Raw genomic sequence first — 21,773 nt, 5'->3', positions numbered from 1 at the left:
TATCACAGCACAGGCATACATTGATGTTTTAAGCACCTTTTTGCTTCCCACTGTTGAAGAGCAATTGGGGGATGGCGATTGAATGTTTCAACACGATCGAGCACCTGTTTGTAATGCACGGCCTGTGTCGGAGTGGTTGCACAATAACATGCTTGTTATGGACTGGACTGCACAGAGACCTGACATGAATCCTGTAGAACACCTTTGGGATGTTTTATAAAGCCGACTTCGTGCCAGACGACATCAACAGACATTGATACCTCTCCTCAGTGCAGCAGTCCATGAAGAACGGACTGCCATTCCCTAAGAAACCTTCCAGCACCTGATTGAATGTATGCCTGTGAGAGTGGCACCTGTCATCAAGGCTAAGGATGAGCCAACACCATATTAAATTCCAGCATTACCGATGGAGTGGCTGGATATTTCCTATAGTACACTACTGGCCATTAAAATTGCTACACAAAGAAGAAATACAGATGATAAATGGGTATTCATTGGACAAATATATTATACTAGAACTGAGATGTGATTACATTTTACGCAGTTTGGGTGCCTAGGTCATGAGAAATCAGTACCCAGAACAACCACCTCTGGCCGTAATAACGGCCTTGATACGCGTGAGCATTGAGTCAGACAGAGCTTGGATGGCGTGTACAGGTACAGCTGCCCATGCAGCTTCAACACGATACCACAGTTCATCATGAGTAGTGACTGGCATATTGTGACGTGCCAGTTGCTTGGCCACCATTGACGAGACGTTTTCAATTGATGAGAGGTCTGGAGAATGTGCTGGCCAGGACAGCAGTCGAACATTTTCTGTATCCAGATAGGCCCGTACATTACCTGCAACATGTGGTTGTGCATTATCCTGCTGAAATGTAGGATTTCGCAAGGATCGAATGAAGGGTAGAGGCATGGGTCGTAACACATCTGAAACGTAATGTCCACTGTTCAAAGTGCCGTCAGTGAGAACAAGAGGTGACTGAGACGTGTAACCAATGGCACCCCATACCATCACTACGGGTGATATGTCAGTATGGCGATGACAAATACCACTTCCAAAGTGCGTTCACCGCGATGTCGCCAAACACAGATGCAACCATCATGATGCGGTAAACAGAACCTGGATTCATCCGAAAAAATGACATTTAGCCATTGGTGCACCCAGGTTCGTCGTTGAGTACACTATCGCAGGCACTCCTGACTGTGATGCAGCATCAAGGGTAACCGCAGCCATGGTCTCCGAGCTGATAGTCCATGCTGCTGCAAACATCGTAGAACTGTTCATGAAGATGAAGATGGTTGTTGTCTTGCAAACGTCTCCATCTGTTGACTCGGGGATCGAGGCGTGGCTGCACGATCCATTACAGCCGTGCGGATAAGCTGCTTGTCATCTCGACTGCTAGTGATACGAGGCCATTGGGATCCAGCACGACATTCCGTATTACCCTCTTGAACCAACCGATTCCATATTCTGCTAACAGTCATTGGATCTCAACCAACGCAAGCAGAAATGTCGCAATACGATAAATCGCAGTCACGGTATGCTAGAATCCGACCTTTATCAAAGTCGGTAATGTGATGGTACGCATTTCTCCTCCTTACACGAGGCATCACAACATCGTTTCAACAGGCAACGCCGGTCAACTGCTGTTTGTGTGTGAAAAATCGGTTGGAAACTTTCCTCATGTCAGCACTTTGTAGGTGTCGCCACCGGCACCAACCTTGTATGAATGCTCTGAAAACCTAATCATTTGCACATCACAGCATCTTCTTCATGTCGGTTAAATTTTGCATCTGTAGTACATCATCTTCGTGGTGTAGCAATTTTAATGGCCAGTAGTGTAGATGATGTTGCTGGTACAGGTTGGACTGTTTACCCCCCTCCCCTCCCCCTAGCAGGAGCTATTGCACACGGGGGCACATCAGTAGACTTAACTTTTTTCTCATTACACATAGCATGTGTTTCATCTATTCTTGGTGCAGAAAAATTTATTACAACAGCAATCAATATACGATCAGAAAGTATAACTCAAGAACAAACACCCTTATTTGCTTGATCTGTTGCAGTTACAGCCTTTCTTCTTCTTCTTCTTCTTCTTCTTCTTCTTCCACTTCCTGTTTTAACAGGAGCTATTACTGTACTGTTAACAGACCAAAACCTAAATACATTGTTCTTTGACCCTGCAAGATGGGGAGACCCACTTCTATATGAACGCTTATGATTCTTCGTACACCCAAAGGTAAACATTTTAATTCTTCCAGGATTTGGAATTATCTCACATATTGTGTGTCAAGAAAGAGTAACAATTGAATCATTTGGAACATTAGGTATAATTTATGCCATATTATCAATTGGATTAATAGGACTTATTGTATGAACACATCATATATTCACAGTAGGAATGGCTGTTGATACACGAGCATATTTCACATCAGCCATAATAATTATTGCTGTATTAACTGGTATTAAGGTATTTAGATGATTAGCTAAATTTTATGGAACTAAATTAAAGTTCAACCCACTGTTATTATGAGGTCTAAGATTCATTTTTTATTCAAAATTGGTGGATTAACAGGTTTGATATTAGCAAATTCATCCCTTGGTATTGTACTCCATGATATATATGTAGTAGCAAACTTCCACTATGTATTACCCATAGGAGCAGTATTTGCAATTATAGGTGGTGTTATCCAACGATACCCATTATTTACAGGACTAACCATGAACAATACATGATTAAAAATTCAATTTACAATTATAGTTATTGCAGTAAATTTAACCTTTTTCCCCTCAACACTTCCTAGGTCTAGCAGGAATATCACGAAGATAGTCAGACTACCCAGACACTCATACATCACGACATGTAGTCTCAAGAATTGGACCAACAATCTCCATGGTAGGAAACATCATATCTATTGTAATTATATGAGAAAGAATGGTTACAAATTGAGCAATTATATTTAGTGCTAATATAAGGAGATCAACAGAATGGTTACAAAATAAACCCCCCCCCCCCCTCCCTGCAGAACATAGTTATTCAGAATTATCATTAATTTCTAGATTCTAATCTGGCAGAGTACTGCTGTAGAATTAAGCTTTACAAATAAAGGTTTGACCTTTTATTAGAAATACATAATGGCAAAATGATCAAATTTATCACTTCAAGATGGAGCTTCACAATGAATGGAGCAATTATCATTTTTCCATGGCCATACTATAGTTGTATTATTGCTAATCACAGGTTATACCCTAAGATATGTACTATTTATTGCCCACGCAAACTGAAATATACTTCATGGACACCTAATTGAATTTATTTGAAAAGCATTACCAGCAGTTACTATACTCTTTATTGCATTTTCCTCATTACAACTATTATATTAACTTGATGATTCAGTAGATGCAATAATTACAATTAAAAAAATTGGCTAACAATAATACTGAAGATAAGAATATTCAGACTTCTTAGACGTAGAATTTGATACATACATAACACCACAAGAAGACCTAGAAAATGAAGCATTTCGATCATTAGATGTAGACAATCGCACAATTCTAGCCATAAATACAGAAGTACGAGTATTAACAAGAGCTTCAGATGTTCTTCACTCATGAGCAGTACCTGCTCTAAGAGTTAAAACTGATGCTATACCTGGTGGACTAAATCAAGGAACATTTACAATAAATTGACCTGGACTATTCTTTGGTCAATGCTCAGAAATTTGTGGAGCAAACCACAGATTCTTAACAATGGTAACTGAAAGAACTTCAGTAAATCTATTTATGAAGTGATTATCTAAGATAATTTAAGGAGTTAGTTAACATATATAACATTAGAGTGTTAATCTAAAATAACTAAACAATTAGTACACCATGAAGTATCTGAGGACTGAAAGTAAGTAATGGTCTCTTAAACCACGTAATAGAAAATTAACACCCACTACTGATGAGGAATTTCTAATTCATATCCCTCAAATATCACCACTCATGTGATTCTCTCCATTCATTGTATTTTCAGCCACTTTAATTTTATTGAATCAAATAACTTTTCCTCTTTTAAACCTAATCTTTTTTTTTTTTAAATCAGAAAATAAAACACTTGAGATAAAAAATCTAACCTGAAAATGAAAGCAAATCTATTCTCAACATTTGACCTACATCTACATACATACTCCGCAATCCACCGTATGGTGCATGGCGGAGGGTACCTCGTACCACAACTAGCATATTCTCTCCCTGTTCCACTCCCAAACAGAACGAGGGAAAAATGGCTGCCTATATGCCTCTGTATGAGCCCTAATCTCTCTTACCTTATCTTTGTGGTCTTTCCATGAAATGTAAGTTGGCGGCAGTAAAATTGTACTGCAGTCAGCCTCAAGTGCTGGTTCTCTAAATTTCCTCAGTAGCGATTCACGAAAATAACGCGTTCTTTCCTCTAGAGACTCCCACCCGAGTTCCTGAAGCATTTCTGTAACACTCGCGTGATGATCAAACCTACCAGTAACAAATCTAGCAGCCTGCCTCTGAATTTTGCTTCTATGTCCTCCCTCAATCCGACCTGATAGGGATCCCAAACGCTTGAGCAATTCTGCCAATGTACCGAAGACGACTATCTGCCTTCCCCACAACTGCCATTACATGCTTGTCCCACTTCATATCGCTCTCCAATGTTACTCCCAAATATTTTACCTGACTGTGTCAAGTGCTACACTACTAATGGAGTGTTCAAACATTATAGGATTCTTTTTCCTATTCATTTGCATTAATTTACATTTATCTATATTTAAAGTTAGCTGCCATTCTTTACACCAGTCACAAATCCTGTCCAAGTCATCTTGTATCCTCCTACAGTCACTCAACGACGACACCTTCCCGTACACCACAGCATCATCAGCAAACAGTCGCACATTGCTATCCACCCTATCCAAAAGATCATTTATGTACATGGAAAACAACAGCGGACCTACCACACTTCCCTGGGGCACTCCAGATGATACCCTCACCTCCGATGAACACTCACCATAGAGAACAATGTACTGGGTTCTATTACTTAAGAAGTCTTCGAGCCACTCACATACTTGGGAACCAATCCCATATGATCATACCTTAGGAGTCTGCAGTGGGGCACCGAGTCAAATGCTTTTCGGAAGTCAAAGAATATGGCATCCATCTGATACCCTTCATCCATGGTTCGCAAGATATCGTGAAAAAAGGGCGAGTTGCGTTTCGCAGGAGCGATGCTTTCTAAAGCCGTGCTGATGCATGGCAGCAACTTCTCTGTCTCAAGGAAATTTCATTATATTGGAACTGAGAATATGTTTGAAAATCCTGCAACAAACCAATGTTTAGGATATTGGTCTGTAATTTTGAGGATCCGTCCTTCTACCCTTCTTATATACAGGCATCACCTGCGCTTTTTGCAGTCGCTCAAGACTTTACGTTGGGCAAGAGATTCATGATAAATGCATGCTAAGTAAGGAGCCAATGCAGTAGAGTACTCTCTGTAAAACCGAATTGGGATCCCATCAGGACCTGGCGATTTATTTATTTTCAACCCATTCAGCTGCTTCACAACCCCAGGGATGTCTATCACTATGTCCTCCATATGGGAATCTGTACGAGACTCAAACGGCGCTATGTTTGTACGATCGTCCTGCGTGAAAGATTTCTCAAATGCTAAATTTAAAATTTCAGCTTTCGCTTTGCTGTCTTCTGTTGCCAGGCCACACTGATCAGTGAGTGACTGGATGGAAGCCTTCGACCCACTTACCGATTTTACGTAAGACCAGAATTTCCTTGGGTTTTCAGCAAGATCTTTTGCTAAGGTATGACGGTGGTAGTGGTTGAATGCTTCACGCATCGCTCTTTTTACAGCAGCACGAGTCTCTACTAACTTTTGCCTGCCCTCATTCTCTTGCACTGTGAGTGCAACTGCCTTTGCTTCCTGAGCATTCTCCGAATTGCGCTGTTAAATTGAACTAGAACATTCTTAGGACTATTTTAATCCCATTATTATTTTGACTTAACAGCATCACAAAGTAACATTATCTGAAATAAATTAAATTTAACCTTACATAATGAATTTAAAGCATTATTAGGCCCAAAATCATTTAATATTATTTAATAATTTCATAGGACTATTCCCTTATATCTTCACTAGAACAAGACATCTAGGACTAATATTTGCAATAACCTTACCTATATGACTAAGATTTATATTATTTGGATGAATCAGTCACAGTAATCATATATTTACACACCTTGTCCCTCAAGGTACACCACCTGAACTAATATTGTTTATAGTACTAATTGAAAAAATTAGAAATGTTATTCGGCCAGGTACACTAGCAGTACAACTAGCAGCAAATATAATTGCTGGACACTTATTAACCTTATTAGGGAACACAGTACCATATATAGCAATAAATTTAATCTCATTATTAATTATTGGACAAATACTTCTATTAATTCTAGAGTCAGCCGTAGCTCTAATCTAGGTTATGTTCTCTCAATTTTAAGAACTTTGTATTCTAGAGAAGTATAATAAAGTTACGTTAACAACTCACCCAAACCACCTATTCCACTTAGTAGATTAGACCTTGACCACTAACAGGAGCAATTGGAGCAATAGTTTTAGTATCACGGTTAGCAAAATGGCTTCATCTATTTAATATTAACCTATTCATAATTGGAATTCGAATTACTGGGTTAACAATAATTTAATTATATATAGTTTTTGAAGGAACGTATCAAGGATTACATACAGGATTTGTATCTACCAGATTTCAATGAAGAACAATTTTATTTACTGCATCTGAAGTTTTATTCTTTGTATCATTCTTCTGAGCCTTCTTCAGCAGAAGACTGGCCCCAACAATTGAATTAGGAATATGAATCCAACCCTTCAATTTTATACAATTCTTTTAGCTTCAGGAGTAACTGTAACATGAGCACACCAGAGACTTACAAAATCTAATCACACACAAGCACTATGAGGACTATACTTTACAGTATTATTAGAGTTATATTTCACAATGCTTCAAGCATACGAATATTGAGAAGCACCGTTCACTTTTGCTGACGTGGTATACAGATCAACTTTCATTGTTACAACAGGCTTTCATGGACTTGGTGTAATTATTGGAACCATCTTTTTAACAACATGTTTACTTTGGCATTCAATAAATCAATTCTCACCAAGACACCACTTTGGATTTGAAGCAGCAGCATGATATTGACACTTCGTAGATGTAGTACAATTGTTTCTATATATCTCAATTTATTGATGAGGCAGGTAAATATTTATCCAGTGTAAATATTATATTTGACTTCCAAACAGAAAGATTGATATAAATAAAAAAAACAATCCTAGTGATTCCCTGCAAGAGTTTTTATTAGATCTATTATCCCAGTAATTGTTATAATCCTCTCCAGAACACTAACAAAAAAATTAATTAATGACCGAGGAAAAAGATCACAATTTGAATGTGGATTTGATCAGAAAAGATCAGCATGAATACTGTTCTCCCTTTGATTCTTTCTAATTGCAGTAATTTTTTTAATCTTTGATGTAGAAATTGCATTAATTCTACCACCTGTAATTATTATAAAAACATCAGACATTATATTATGAACAATATCAACATATTCTTCATCCTAGTCCTATTAGGAGGGCTATACCATGAATGAAATCAAGGGGCTTTACAATGAGCAGGATTTGGGTTGCATTAAAAAAGTATTATGTAATCAATCAACCTTAAAGATAATAAGAAGCGAAATATTGCAGTCAGTTTTGACCTGAAAGGTTGGTAAATAATTACCCTATTCTTCATTGATTGAAGCCAAAAAGTGGTGCATTACTCTTAATAATATAACTGTATTATAATACAGTTCCAATTAAGGAAATGTAAATCCAACATAAAAGCTGCAAACATTTATATTAGCAGTTAAACTCCATTAACATTTATATAGTTTAAATAAAACATTACATTTTCACTGTAAAAATAATATAATTATATTTATAAATACCTAAAAATATATCTCCATCTTCAGTGTCATGCTCTAATTATAAGCTATTTAGGTATAAGAAAAACAACTCTACTAAAATAAATATTCAAAAAATAAAAGATAAATCTTAAAATTTGAATCATACGAACCTTGAATATAATTAATTGAATAAATAAGCAAGCTATATAAACTTTGACCACCTAATTTCAAAGTGTATATCTAACAAACTTACTTGAAAGGAAAGGTATAAGTCATATAGAACCAGCAAATCTAACAGAAGACAATATATTTAAAGAAAATAAATTATGAGAAAAATCAAACAATAAAGCAAACCAATCATATGAGGAATAGGAAAAAATCAATCAAGACAAAAGGCTGCCTCCAAAAGCAGCAACAAATAATAAACCAGTTATACCAAATGAAACATAATGACCCCTATCATCTAAATAAAATCAATAAAAATTATCATCCCCAAATATTGAATAATAAAATAAATGAAAACAATAAGGAGGAGTTAAAAGTGTAGAAAAAAAGATAAGGAAAAAATCAAACAATTAATTCATCTTAAACAAACCATCTCAAGAATTAAATCCTTTGAATAAAAGCCAGCCAAAAAGGCATACCGCACAAAGACAAACTAGAAACATTAAAACAAACAGAAGTGAAATGTATAAAATCAACGATAGAGCCCATAAAATGAATATCCGGAGAATCCTTTAAATTATGAATCATTTAACCCGCGCATATAAATAATAAAGCCTTAAACAGAGCGTGAGCTTACAAATGAAAGAAAGAAAGCTTTGGGTAGCCTATAACCAAAATTCTCACTATTAAACTAAGTTGTCTTAAAGTAGAAAGAGCAATAATCTTTTTTAAATCAAACTCAAAATTAGCCCCCAAGCCAGCCATAAATATAGTTAACAAACCAATCAAAAGTAAAAACCAACCACAATTATAAGTCTAATATTGGACTAAACCAAATTAATAAATAAACTCCAGCAGTAACAAGAGTAGAAGAATGAACCAAAGCAGAAACAGGAGTAGGAGCAGCCATAGCAGCAGGAAGTCAAGAAGAAAAGGGAATCTGAGGTCTCACAGTTATAGCAGCTAGAACAATTAATATAGTAATAACCTTTATTTCCAAAGAACTCGAAATAGTCATAATAATAAATGTAATTTTAACCAACAAAATTTAATATTCAAGCAATAGAAATTAAAATAGCAACATCAATCCAATTAGATAAAGCAGTTAATATACCATCACTGTAAAACTTTACGTTCTGATAATAAATAACTAAACAATAAGAAACCAACCCCAGACTATCTCAACCCAATAAAATTGTGATCAAATTAGGGCAAATAATTAAAAACCCTATTGAAAGAATAAAGATTAAAACAATAATAATAAAAAGTCTTATATTCTTCTCACTTGATATATAATCCTCTCTATAATAAATTACTGAAGAAGAAATATATAAATATATATAAAACAAAATACACAAAAATAAGAGATATTCAATCCAAAATTAAAGTCATCGCAACCATAGAACCATTTATATTAAAAAGTAAAAAAAAAGAGAAAATACCTCAAACAACAAATAGAAAATAAATACACAGTAAAACAAAAAACTTCATATCACTGCTCCCAAAAAATATTTTTAATTGGAATTTATTAAAATTTTAAATTAATTAAAATTTAAACAAAGAATATAAAGTATAAACAGCTCTAAAAAAAAAGATAAAGAAAAAAAACAAGAACCAAAAATCTAAAAGCAGATCAAGATATAATCCTATTTAATAATATCAACCCATCTACTAAATTTAATGGAGGGGCAGCAGCCATATTTGATGATCTCAAAAGGAATCACCACAAAGCCATTCTAGATATTAAATTAATTATACCACTATTAATTAATGATCTTCTACCTAAAGTCTCATAAATAATATTAGACAATATAAACCAGAAGAACATAATCCATGACAACCATTAAAGAAAGTGAACCTATACAACCTCATGAATTTATAATCATTAAACAACCAATAACCATTCTCCTATGAGCAACAGAAGAGTAAGCAATTAAAGACTTTAAACCAACCAGACAAAAATAAATAAATCTAACAGTAACACCGCCAGACAAATCTAAAGTTTCCAGAAATAATCAAACTTTAAAACCAAATAAGAAATGACCTTTATCACCTGATAAATACGAGGTGCATTCACGTTCTAAGGCCTCCGATTTTTTTTTTTTTCTCCGGACTGGAAAGAGATAGAAACATGCGCATTGTTTTAAAATGAGGCCGCGTTCATTGTCAATACGTCCCAGAGATTGCAGCACCGTATGGCAGATGGAATTTTACCGCCAGCGGCGAGAATGAGAACTGTTTTAAATACTTAAAATGGCTACATTTTCCTTACTTGAACAGTGTGCAATCATTCGTTTTCTGAATTTGCGTGATGTGAAACCAATTGAAATTCATCGACAGTTGAAGGAGACGTGGTGATAGAGTTATGGACGTGTCGAAAGTGCGTTCGTGGGTGCGACAGATTGATGAAGGCAGAACATAGTGTGACAACAAACCGAAACAACCTTGGGCTCGCACAAGCTGGTCTGACGACATGATCGAGAAAGTGGAGAGAATTGTTTTGGGGGATCGCCGAATGACTGTTGAACAGATCGCCTCCAGAGTTGGCGTTTCTGTGGGTTCTGTGCACACAATCTTGCATGACGACCTGAAAATGCGAAAAGTGTCATCCAGGTGAGTGCCACGAATGCTGACGGACGGCCACATGGCATGTTGCCAAGCAATGTTGACACGCAACGACGGCATGAATGGGACTTTCTTTTCGTCGTTTGTGACAATGGATGAGACGTGGATGCCATTTTTCAATCCAGAAACAAAGCACCAGTCAGCTCAATGGAAGCACACAGATTCACCGCCACCAAAAAAATTTCGGGTAACCGCCAGTGCTGAAAAAATGATGGTGTCCTTGTTCTGGGACAGCGAGGGCGTAATCCTTACCCATTGCGTTCCAAAGGGCACTACGGTAACAGGTACATCCTACGAAAATGTCTTGAAGAACAAATTCCTTCCTGCACTGCAACAAAAACGTCCGGGAAGGGCTGCGCCTGTGCAGTTTCCCCAAGACAACGCACCCGCACATCGAGCTAACGTTACGCAACAGTTTCTTCATGATAACAACTGTGAAGTGATTCATCATGCTCCCTACTCACCTGACCTGGCTCCTAGTGACTTTTGGCTTTTTCCAACAATGAAAGACACTCTCCGTGGCCGCACATTCACCAGCCGTGCTGCTATTGCCTCAGCGATTTTCCAGTGGTCAAAACAGACTCCTAAAGAAGCCTTCGCCGCTGCCATGGAATCATGGCGTCAGCGTTGTGAAAAATGTGTACATCTGCAGGGCGATTACGTCGAGAAGTAACGCCAGTTTCATCGATTTCGGGTGAGTAGTTAATTAGAAAAAAAATCGTAGGCCTTAGAACTTGAATGCACCTCGTACTGTAACCATCTAACTTAAACAAAACACCTGCAAGAATTATTCTGCCAGAAATAGGGGCCTCCACATGAGCCTTAGGAAGTATAAAAGAACCAAAAACATGGGTATCTTAACAAACAAAGCCAAAATTATAAAAACATAAAATAATAAGAACCAAAATCAAACAATAAAGGAAAGTATAAAGTATTAGTAAATTCATAAACCTTAAATAAAACCAATAATAAAGGCAGTCTAGCAACCAAAGTATAAATAATCAAGTAAACTGCAGCCAGTAAACACTCGGGTTGGTAACACCAACCCAAAATTAAAAGTAAAGTAGAGACCAATCTAGCCTCAAAAAAATATAAAAAGAAAGAAGACTTAATCTAGCAAATGAACAATAAAGTATAATTATTAAAATCAAAACCACAAAAATAAAAAAAAAATTAGAATGGTATGAATAAACTGAACCTCTGGCAGTAATTATTAAGGAACAAATCAAAAAACTTAATAAAATTAAACTAAAGAGAAACAATCAACACCAAAATAATATCTAACTATATTAAGATCAGCATATTATAAAAACAATGAATAAATATTTTGACATAAAGAAAAAAAAAAAGAATTTAAAAAAATCATTACCATGGGATCGAATCGTCGAAACCAACGTAGAAAGACTAAAGCTCCCTCACAAACAGAAAAAAATAACAGGAAAAAAAATAATCATCAAATTCAATAAGAACAACAATAAGTATAAATAAAGAAAGAACAATACACTCTAATCTCAACAAAACCATCAATAAATGTTTACATTTAAAATACAAAACATAAACACTAGCAAAATAAATCAATAAAGAAGTAAAAACGGAGAAAAAAATGCCGGTCAAGTAAACCAGAAGTAAGTCTAGTCTCACTTTTAAAAAATTCAAGGGTGGCAGAGCTATCCATCATCGGTCCCCAAAACTAAAACTTTAATAAACTAACCCCGGAAATGACTAAAATAATAATTACATCTCTGTCAAATGTAATAAATATTAATTTTATTAAATTAAGACTAAATAATGATGAACATCATGCATGTGATGGGAATAAAAGTGTATCCAACTTTGGACTCGGTCATTCAACTCTTGAATGATACATTTAAAAATTTCTGTGGACAAATCACTTACGTTATGGAAAGGCAGGCTGGCAATAAAAATCTACCTTGCTCCAAATGCAGCACAATTTGGAATAAAGTCGTATGAAATTTGAATGATCCACAGGACATGTATGGCAGTTCATTGTATGCATAGGAAGCTCCAATGAAACAGAAATGAAATTTCTTTCTGCAGATACCCTGAAAATAAGACAGATTGTATTAAACCTTGTGGAGCCTCTTCTCAACTTAGTCCATAAGTTCTTGGTGGACAATTGCTGCAGCAGTGTGCATTTGTGTCAGTTCATGAAGGAAAGAGATACGAATGTAGCTGGAACGCATAGACCAAATACACTACTGGCCATTAAAATTGCTACACCAAGAAGAAATGCAGATGATAAACGGGTATTCATTGGACAAATATATTATACTAGAACTGACGTTTGATTACATTTTCACGCAGTTTGGGTGCATAGATTCTGAGAAATCAGTACCCAGAACAACCGCCTTTGGCCGTAGTAACGGCCTTGATATGCCTGGGCACAGTCGAACATTTTCTGTATCCAGAAAGGCCCATACAGGACCTGCAACATGCGGTCGTGCATTATCCTCCTGAAATGTAGGATTTCGCAAGGATCGAATGAAGGGTAGAGCCACGGGTCGTAACATATCTGAAATGTAACATCCAGTGTTCAAAGTGCCGTCAATGCGAACAAGAGGTGACAGAGACATGTAACCAATGGCACCCCATACAATCACTACGTGTGATACGCCAGTACGGCGATGACGAATACACGTTTCCAATGTGTGTTCATTGCGATGTCGCCAAACATGGCTGCAACCATCATGATGCTGTAAACAGAACCTGGATTCATCCGAAAAAATAATGTTTTGCCGTTCATGCACCCAGGTTCGTCGTTGAGTACACCATCGCAGGCACTCCTGTCTGTGATGCAGCGTCAAGGGTAACCGCAGCCACGGTCTCCGAGCTGATAGTCATTGCTGCTGCAAATATAATCGAACTGTTCGTGCAGATGGTTGTTGTCTTGCAAACGTTCCCATCTGTTGACTCAGGGATTGAGACGTGGCAGTACGATCTGTCACAGCCATGTGGATAAGATACCTGTTATCCCGACTGCTAGTGATACGAGGCCGTTGGGATCCAGCATGGCGTTCCGTTCTACCCTCCTGAGCCCACCGATTCCATATTCTGCTAACAGTCATAGGATCTAGACCAACGCGAGCAGCAATGTCGCGATACGATAAACCGCAATCGCAATAGGCTATAATCGGACCTTTATCAAAGTCGGAAATGTGATGGTATGCATTTCTCCTCCTTACATGAGGCATCACAACGACGTTTCACCAGGCAACGCCGGTCAACTGCTGTTTGTGTGTGAGAAATCGGTTGGAAACTTTCATCATGTCAGCACGTTGTAGGTGTCACCACTGGCGCCAATCTTGTGTGAATGCTCTAAAAAGCTAATCATTTGCATATCACGACATCTTCTTCCTGTCAGTTAAATTTCGCGTCTGTAGCACGTCATCTTCGTGGTGTAGCAACTTTAATGACCAGTAGTGTAGGAAGAATGTACCAGATGTGTTGAAAAGAGCAAGACTCAAGAAAGATGAACTCATAGCATATCATTAACAGGACGTTATAGTGTGAAAATGGATATATAAAAAAACAAGTGGTATTCATTTCAGCACTCAATAATGATGCAGTTGTTACAGAAACCAAAGGGGGTAAAAAAAAATTACCTCAGTGCACTACAGAGTGCAAATTGTATATGGGTGGTGTAGATTTGAAGGTTCTGAAACTGCAACATTTTCTCATGGAAAGGAAAAAAAAAGTGTTAAATGGTACATAAAAATGTTTAGAAGGCTAGTGAATATTACAGTGCACAAAGCTTGTATTTTTTGTAAAGCCAGTGAGAGGACACGGGAGGAAATGCACACAAATTTCAGGCTTCTTCTTATACTGTAACTGCTGAAAATTCACAGAAAGAGTGTAGTTCCGCCTCAATGTTGATGGTCTTCAGAAACTCCTGTACCTGAACAGCTAATAGCAAAGCATTTCATTGAGAAAATCCCACCTGCAAAGAAGAAGAGCAAGCCCAAAAAGAGAGGCACAGATGCTGGAGGATGACATGAAAACAAAGGGAAACATCATTCTCGTGCAGAGACTATGGTGTAAGTGTTTGTTTTGAGGATTGCTTCAAGATATACAATACTGAAACTTCATTTTGGGTGATAACGCATGTTTTATTCATAATAAAGATATAATATTAACAATTCCTGAAAAATTCATTACTATGGAACGAATAATTTCCGCACTGGAGTTATTTGACTGAAACACTGCAATTTGTGTACCATCAGCAGGCTAGGCATGTGTATGGAAACTATCGATCAGAAGGATTAAAACGACATATAAAAATGAAGACAATGCCAATAAAATACTATTAATGAAATGCGAAATATACATATTGTAACAGAGTAAGTTGGGCTTTTAACTTATTCTATTTGTTAATCCACTCGTGATGTCAGTTTTATTTTTTTCTTTTATGATCTTGTTTCATTAAAAGTATGTATAATGTAGTTACACAAAATTATTAATTCCTTATTCATGCAATATTTCCATGCATAATTTAATGATTGCTAATGAAAATAGTATATTTTGGCCTTATGGAAATGTTCAAGAAATATTCATGATTTACTGTACCCGCAAATCATGTGAATACAAATTTCATTGATGCTGAAAGTTATTTGTTTTAAGAGTGACCTAGAACATCTGAAAGCCCCTGTTCTCCTCTTTCAAACAAACGTTTTAATATTCCTGAAAAATTTCAAAAATTACTTCTATTTAAAATTTTTGTGTTCCAGAATATTCCAATCTCAAAATGTTATTCTTTCCAAAATCCAGTGTCTTAGTCTTGTGCCCTTAGTTTTTTTTTTTTTTTTTTTTATTTCCAAAAGTATATACTTTACTTAAACAACCTGTTAGTTTGTTAATTAGTCCAGTCAGAAAATTTCACTTTCTCAGAACTTTTTTTTTTTTTGGGAAACTTTGCTTATCCTCATTCACATTAGCATTGCTCTTCCATAAAACAGTTCTGACAGTTGTCATTTTGGTATTATACAGCTAGTAGTTAACACTTTCTCTGCGACTGAACAAGCCATGAGCCAGTGTGGCTGACGCTTATAAGTGTCTACGCTCACTGTTGGATTACTCAGTCTAGTTGCAGCGTCTCAGCTAGCATCAAAGCGTGTAAACTTTTGTTTTGTGTGGTCAGTTATCGAACATATATTGTTCGTAATGGTGGCTGATGAACTGACACCTGGATCTTCCAATGTGAAAAGAAGCAGGAAAAGTGTCAAATTGACAGAGGAACAGTTACTTAGTGTACTAGATGACAGTTATTTTCTGTATAGTGAGGACGAGACATACCATGGAGATTGTCATTTAGAGGCTGCAGAAGAATTGCAGAGTGATGATAGCATGGAAGCCCAGCTTTCGAATCTGTTTTGTGAGAGTTCCGAATCTAACTATACAGATCACGACGACTGTGTGGAAGTCGACGACGAAAAAGAGCCCGACATCTTCACACGGAGATAATCCAGGTGAGTCCTGGCATAAAGAACCACGTAATATGCAGTATCACCCATTTACGAAGGAAGAAGTTTTGCAAATCCATCCTGCTGGCATTTCTCCTATGGATTTCTTCAGATTATTGGTAACAGACTAATTGTTGCAACTTGTAGTTGACGAAATGAACGATAACGCAGTCAAAGTATTGCTGAGCAAAAATACAAAAGAGGGATCTAGGATCTGTAAATGGAAATCTCTAAGCATAGGTGAATTATTAGTTTTCCTGGGTGTTTCATTACATATGGGTAACGTTAAATATCCGCAATTACAAGCCTACTGGAAGAAAGAACCGCTGTTTGAGAGTAGAGGACTAGCGATGGGTATAAGCAGAGACCGGTATTTGATCATTTTGCAAAAAAATCCACTTCCAGGAAACCCGAAACCAGACGATCGTTTATATAAGATACGATCTATATTGGATTATTTTAACACGAGAATGTCTCAAGTGTATTACCCGGGAAGAGATTTATCAATAGATGAATCAATGATTCTTTGGAGGGGAAGATAGTCATTTAGACAATACATAAAAAGCAAACTTAATAAATATGGCATTAAGATATACATGCTCAACAATCCAGACGGTTTCATATATAAGTGTGCTGTGTACACGGGAAGTAGTGTAGATATGGGGGAAAAGGTCACACTGAAAAGGTCGTTTTGCATTTGATGGCAGAAGATGCGGCTTGCATCTTGGTCATCACATTTACTTGGACAATTATTATAACAGTTTTCATATAGCTACAACTCTGTTGAACCTAAAAACAGTTTCCACAGGTACTCTGAGATTAAATTGGAAGTATATCCCCGAAGACGTTGTATCGGCAAAACTTTGGAGAGGAGAGACAACTGAGCGGTATTCTAATGGAGTTATGAATGGAAAATGGAAGGGTCGATGAGAGGTTTCCTACATTTCCACAGAACATGTAAATTTTACGGAGCAAGTGACGAATGCGCGCCAGCAAATAGTCACGAAACCTTTGCTTATTACTAGGTGCAATGCGTGTATGTCTGGGACTGATAAACAAGATCAGATGTTATCGTATTATTTATGTGAACGAAAGACTATCCACTGGCCGAAAAACTATTCTTTCATGTCATAGACATGCTAGTTTTCAATTCTCTATATCTGTACAACAAATACTGTACTCAGTAAATGAAATGATGATGTACGATTACGGAATGAACATTCAAAGGACTTCCTTCCACCAATGGAGGTTCCACGGAATGTGAGCAAGAAACATTACAAAGAACAACACGTTGTGCAAAAGCGGGAAGCTACTGCAGGGAAGAAGCAAGTTATGAGGAAGCGGTGTAAGAAGTGCGCGGAACAAGGCAAGTGCACTGATACACCATACGAGTGTACAACCTACACAGACAAACCTGGATACTGCTTGAACTGCTGTATAATTTCCCACAAGTGGCAAAAACGCAATAATATCGGGGAAATTCCAGTTATCAAAGACAACTTCTTTTATTGCCTTTGACATTGCAATGTTTCTTTTTATGACGTGAAACGTTAGAACTTTTTTCACGAGTACTCTGAAAATGAGGTTTTCTTTTGTGTTAAGTCGACTTATTTCTTATTGCGTTGTAAAACGTTCACTTCAGTTTTTTGTGAAAGAATTTGTTGTGCTAAATTTGTTTTAATAGCATCGCAATTGACACGAGAGAAGCCTCCACGTAGGGTGTGTTTCGCTTACTAATTTCTACACATCTGGGCGTCCCCTGGGCGTCTATAATAAATGTAGACGGCTAATTCTCTCATACCAGGAGCAAACATGCTACTAAATTGATGACCTCTATCAGAGTCAATCTTAAAAATGTGCATTTAAGTAAATATAATTTCAAACGAATCCAGTTTACTTTTTCCTTTTTTTCCTTCTTAAGAATTTGCGTTTTGGAATCCAAATTTTTCCTGAATGCAGTGGATTTGTTCCTTTTTTGAATTGTATTTTTTTATTATTATTTACCTTATCAACAAATCACGAACATTTGAATGACGCCTGTGACCCCTATAGGTGTTGGACAGTAAACAGACTTTAAAACATGACCACAATACAGTCGAAGCTTATTTGAAGTAATGTACCTAAGGTGTCATCATTAAGTCAGTATGGAACATGATCCTACAGATCTTACAAGGCTGTAGTTTAGGTGGGCTTAGGGGCGTCGGCTATGAGCGGTACCTGCCGTTTCAGAGTGTTACCGGCCTGCACTCACACGTTGCTGGGCCGCACTGGAGAGTTGCGCACCTGCACTGATGCCGCAGCGATAGTGTTAAACATCATTCAGTGTCTATTATATCTTTTCCATTTTAATTTTTCTGTCTTTTGTATTCATATCAAAAATGGAACAGCTTAGTATTTTACCGATTTGTAATAGGCATTTACGTATTGTCTCAGTGAGTCTGCAGTTGGTATTCAGTCAGTATAGTCACTGTCTCACCAAGTTCTCACCTGCTAGTTAAATAGTATAGTCACTAAGTCATTCAGAACCTTGCAGTTAGAAAGTATAAATGTAAGTGAGCTTGTGTTTGGACATCCAGAGTGAATAGTAAGTTCACAGTGAAATTTATAACTTGTAACTTTGTTTCAATGATTATTGTCCCTTGTCAGAATTTAGAATATTCTCGAAGTTTGTGTAACTTACTGACATGCAAAGATAGTGATGTCCTACTGTAGTTTTTCAAAGTTGATCATCAAAGTTAACTGTATGGTAATAAGTGTGTAGAGAAATGAAAACAAATATACTGTGCTATGTACATCATTTAATAACAGTTCACCACCATCAATAAACATGGGAAGGAGAGTAAAGTAGACATTCTACAAGAGTTATGAACAGCACTTACAGTCCAGGCCGGTAAGTTACAATATGGCCTATCACATAGGCTACTCACTTCAGCAATGTAATTACAGCCACCATCAACATAAGCAATGAGAATGATGATGTATTTTGTATATTTTAAACAGTATAATAGGCACAATTTACATTTGTTTGCTTTCTAAGAAATTTATTGTGCTTTTCCTTTTTAATGAAAAGAAACACTATGCTTGTGCTTATTCACTCTGTCTGTATCTAATTGTAAGCATCTAATAAATTTATCATTTTTCTTGTGTCCACAGTATGACTCCAGTGCCTTAGCAATTTTCTACCCATTGTGTTTGTATTCCTTCAGTATTTGTGATGTGGATCTCTTGGATTCCAGTAACATCTGTGATACCTATTTTCTTCTGTCAGCAACATTACATTCTATTCATTGCTCATGCAACTCATGTCAGCAATAAAAGTAGAGAAGACAGCAGATGAAAGCTTTCTGTATCGCTAGCATGGAAGTGAAGAGGATGCAAACTTCCTTTGATAGTTTGCTGAAAGACCGACAACCAGCAGAAAATGAAAAACATTAGCATATGTAAACCAAATGCGACCGAATGCAGTTCTCACACATGTCTACTGCTTACATGAGAGAGAATTCTCGTTCGCACTTGTGTAAACCAGGCTTTACAAAGGTACAGGGGCATCTGTAAATCTGATGAAATATTTTGAAAAATCATTTTAGGTTAATGGCTGAACATAATGTATCAAATGGTACGGCATGTGAAACACAAACTCTCAAAGTTTGTTTATGGAACATGCTGTCGGTAGGTTAGGTTGGAAAACCACTGACCCTGGTGCCACCACCTGTATTTCTCAAAATGTGTGCGGTAATTTACTCATTTCCAATCAGTAGTGTGTGTGGAAAATGCTTTCCGTAACAAGTCTCACAAGTTGAGGAGTGTTTGTATGGTGCAGAATGTTCGGGCTGACCGAGTGTGTCAGAACACATAGTGGACCGTGTGAGGGACATGCAGCTATTGCAGAATTTAACATCCCTCAGCCAACAGTGCGGAAAATGCTTCACAAGTAATTAATAGTGAAGCTGTAAAAATTGAAATGAAGCTGTACAAATTGCAGTTCCTGCAAGCTGTAAAAAACAATGTTAAATTATGGTATCTGCATTTCTGCATCAGTCTGCAGGACCATCTTGAAAATTACAATTTTGTAAGCACATCAATCTTCAATGACAAAGCCACTTTTCACCTTTCAGAAAACTTCAAATGACACAACACACACATATTTGGGAAGAGAATCCACGTTCAACTGACGACACACATTTGGCATTCTAAGAAAGAGAACATATTCTGTGCTGTATCCAACAAGAAAGTCTTGGCTCCTCCTCCCTCCCTGAGAGAACCTATCTCAACATGCCGCAACTGTGACTTGTGTCACAATTTGAAACTGGTAGCAGTGATTTCATCTTTCAGCAAACTGGGTAGTGATCACTGGACTTGATACCTTGTGATTTTTTCCTTGTGAGGTACATCAGGAGTAGTGTTTCACCTCTATCATAGAACTATGAAGACTTATAAGAAGTCACCAAGGCAGCTGGTGTTAATGTCACTCCTGATACACCAGGTAGGGTATGGGAAGAATTTGGCTACTGAATAGATGTATGCCCATTTGCTGTGTTGTTCTTGGCCATTTATTTTGACAAATTTCATCAACTTTGTAATTACCCTCTATTTTATATGAAATTTAATCTCTTTCTATCCTTCCCTATGAAGATGACTGTCAGAAATTGCAATTGAAGAAAGACTTTGAATGTAAAATCTTCTACCCATCAATCATGATAACTGCAGGCACATTGTTAGAGCAGTTGAGCTGAATTTTTAAGACAAGCTGAAATTGTGTGGTGGATCCGCTCACAGTATTGACAGTCACAGATGTCCATCACTGCATAAATCCTGTTAAAGGCTCAAAAGAGATCTCATGCTTGACCTGCCTGTCTTTATTAAGGTATTCATAGGTTCAGAAGTACGGCCTATAATTTTGTGCAGTTGCATTATTAATTACTTATTCCTAAATAGTGGGGAAAGCGATCATCAGTTTCATGCAACATAGCAAAATCATAATAATATTGCAATCTTCCTTCTTATTTTGAAGAATAATGTTGTCATAGGTGGTGTATCAGTTCAAAATGGTTCAAATGGCTCTGAGCACTATGGGACTTAACAGCTGTGGTCATCAGTCCCCTAGAACTTAGAACTACTTAAACCTAACTAACCTAAGGACATCACACACATCCATGCCCAAGGCAGGATTCGAACCTGCGACCGTAGCAGTCGCGCGGTTCCGGACTGCGCGCCTAGAACCGCGAGACCACCGCGGCTGGCGGTGTATCAGTAAGCTGACTATGGTCCCATGTGTAGTGCTAAGTGAAGAATTGTTAGGAAAGATTTAAGTTTTCAGTGGGCTGTCAGTGACAATTATCTCAGCTACTAAAAGAAACCTAAGGGAGCACTCCTAATTTCCAGATTTCGTCAGAGTGCAGGACAAGTAACAATACAACAGGTTTGTCAGAAGATTTCTGATATTGTCAAATGAGAATGGGAGACATTAAATAAGCTCTGGTATATTGTAGGGACCTCTTAACGAATTTGAAACCGGA

Source organism: Schistocerca cancellata, chromosome 3, assembly GCF_023864275.1.
Source record: "Schistocerca cancellata isolate TAMUIC-IGC-003103 chromosome 3, iqSchCanc2.1, whole genome shotgun sequence".
NCBI classification, from domain to species: Eukaryota; Metazoa; Arthropoda; class Insecta; order Orthoptera; family Acrididae; genus Schistocerca; species Schistocerca cancellata.
Note: the sequence above shows the minus strand (reverse complement) of the source record.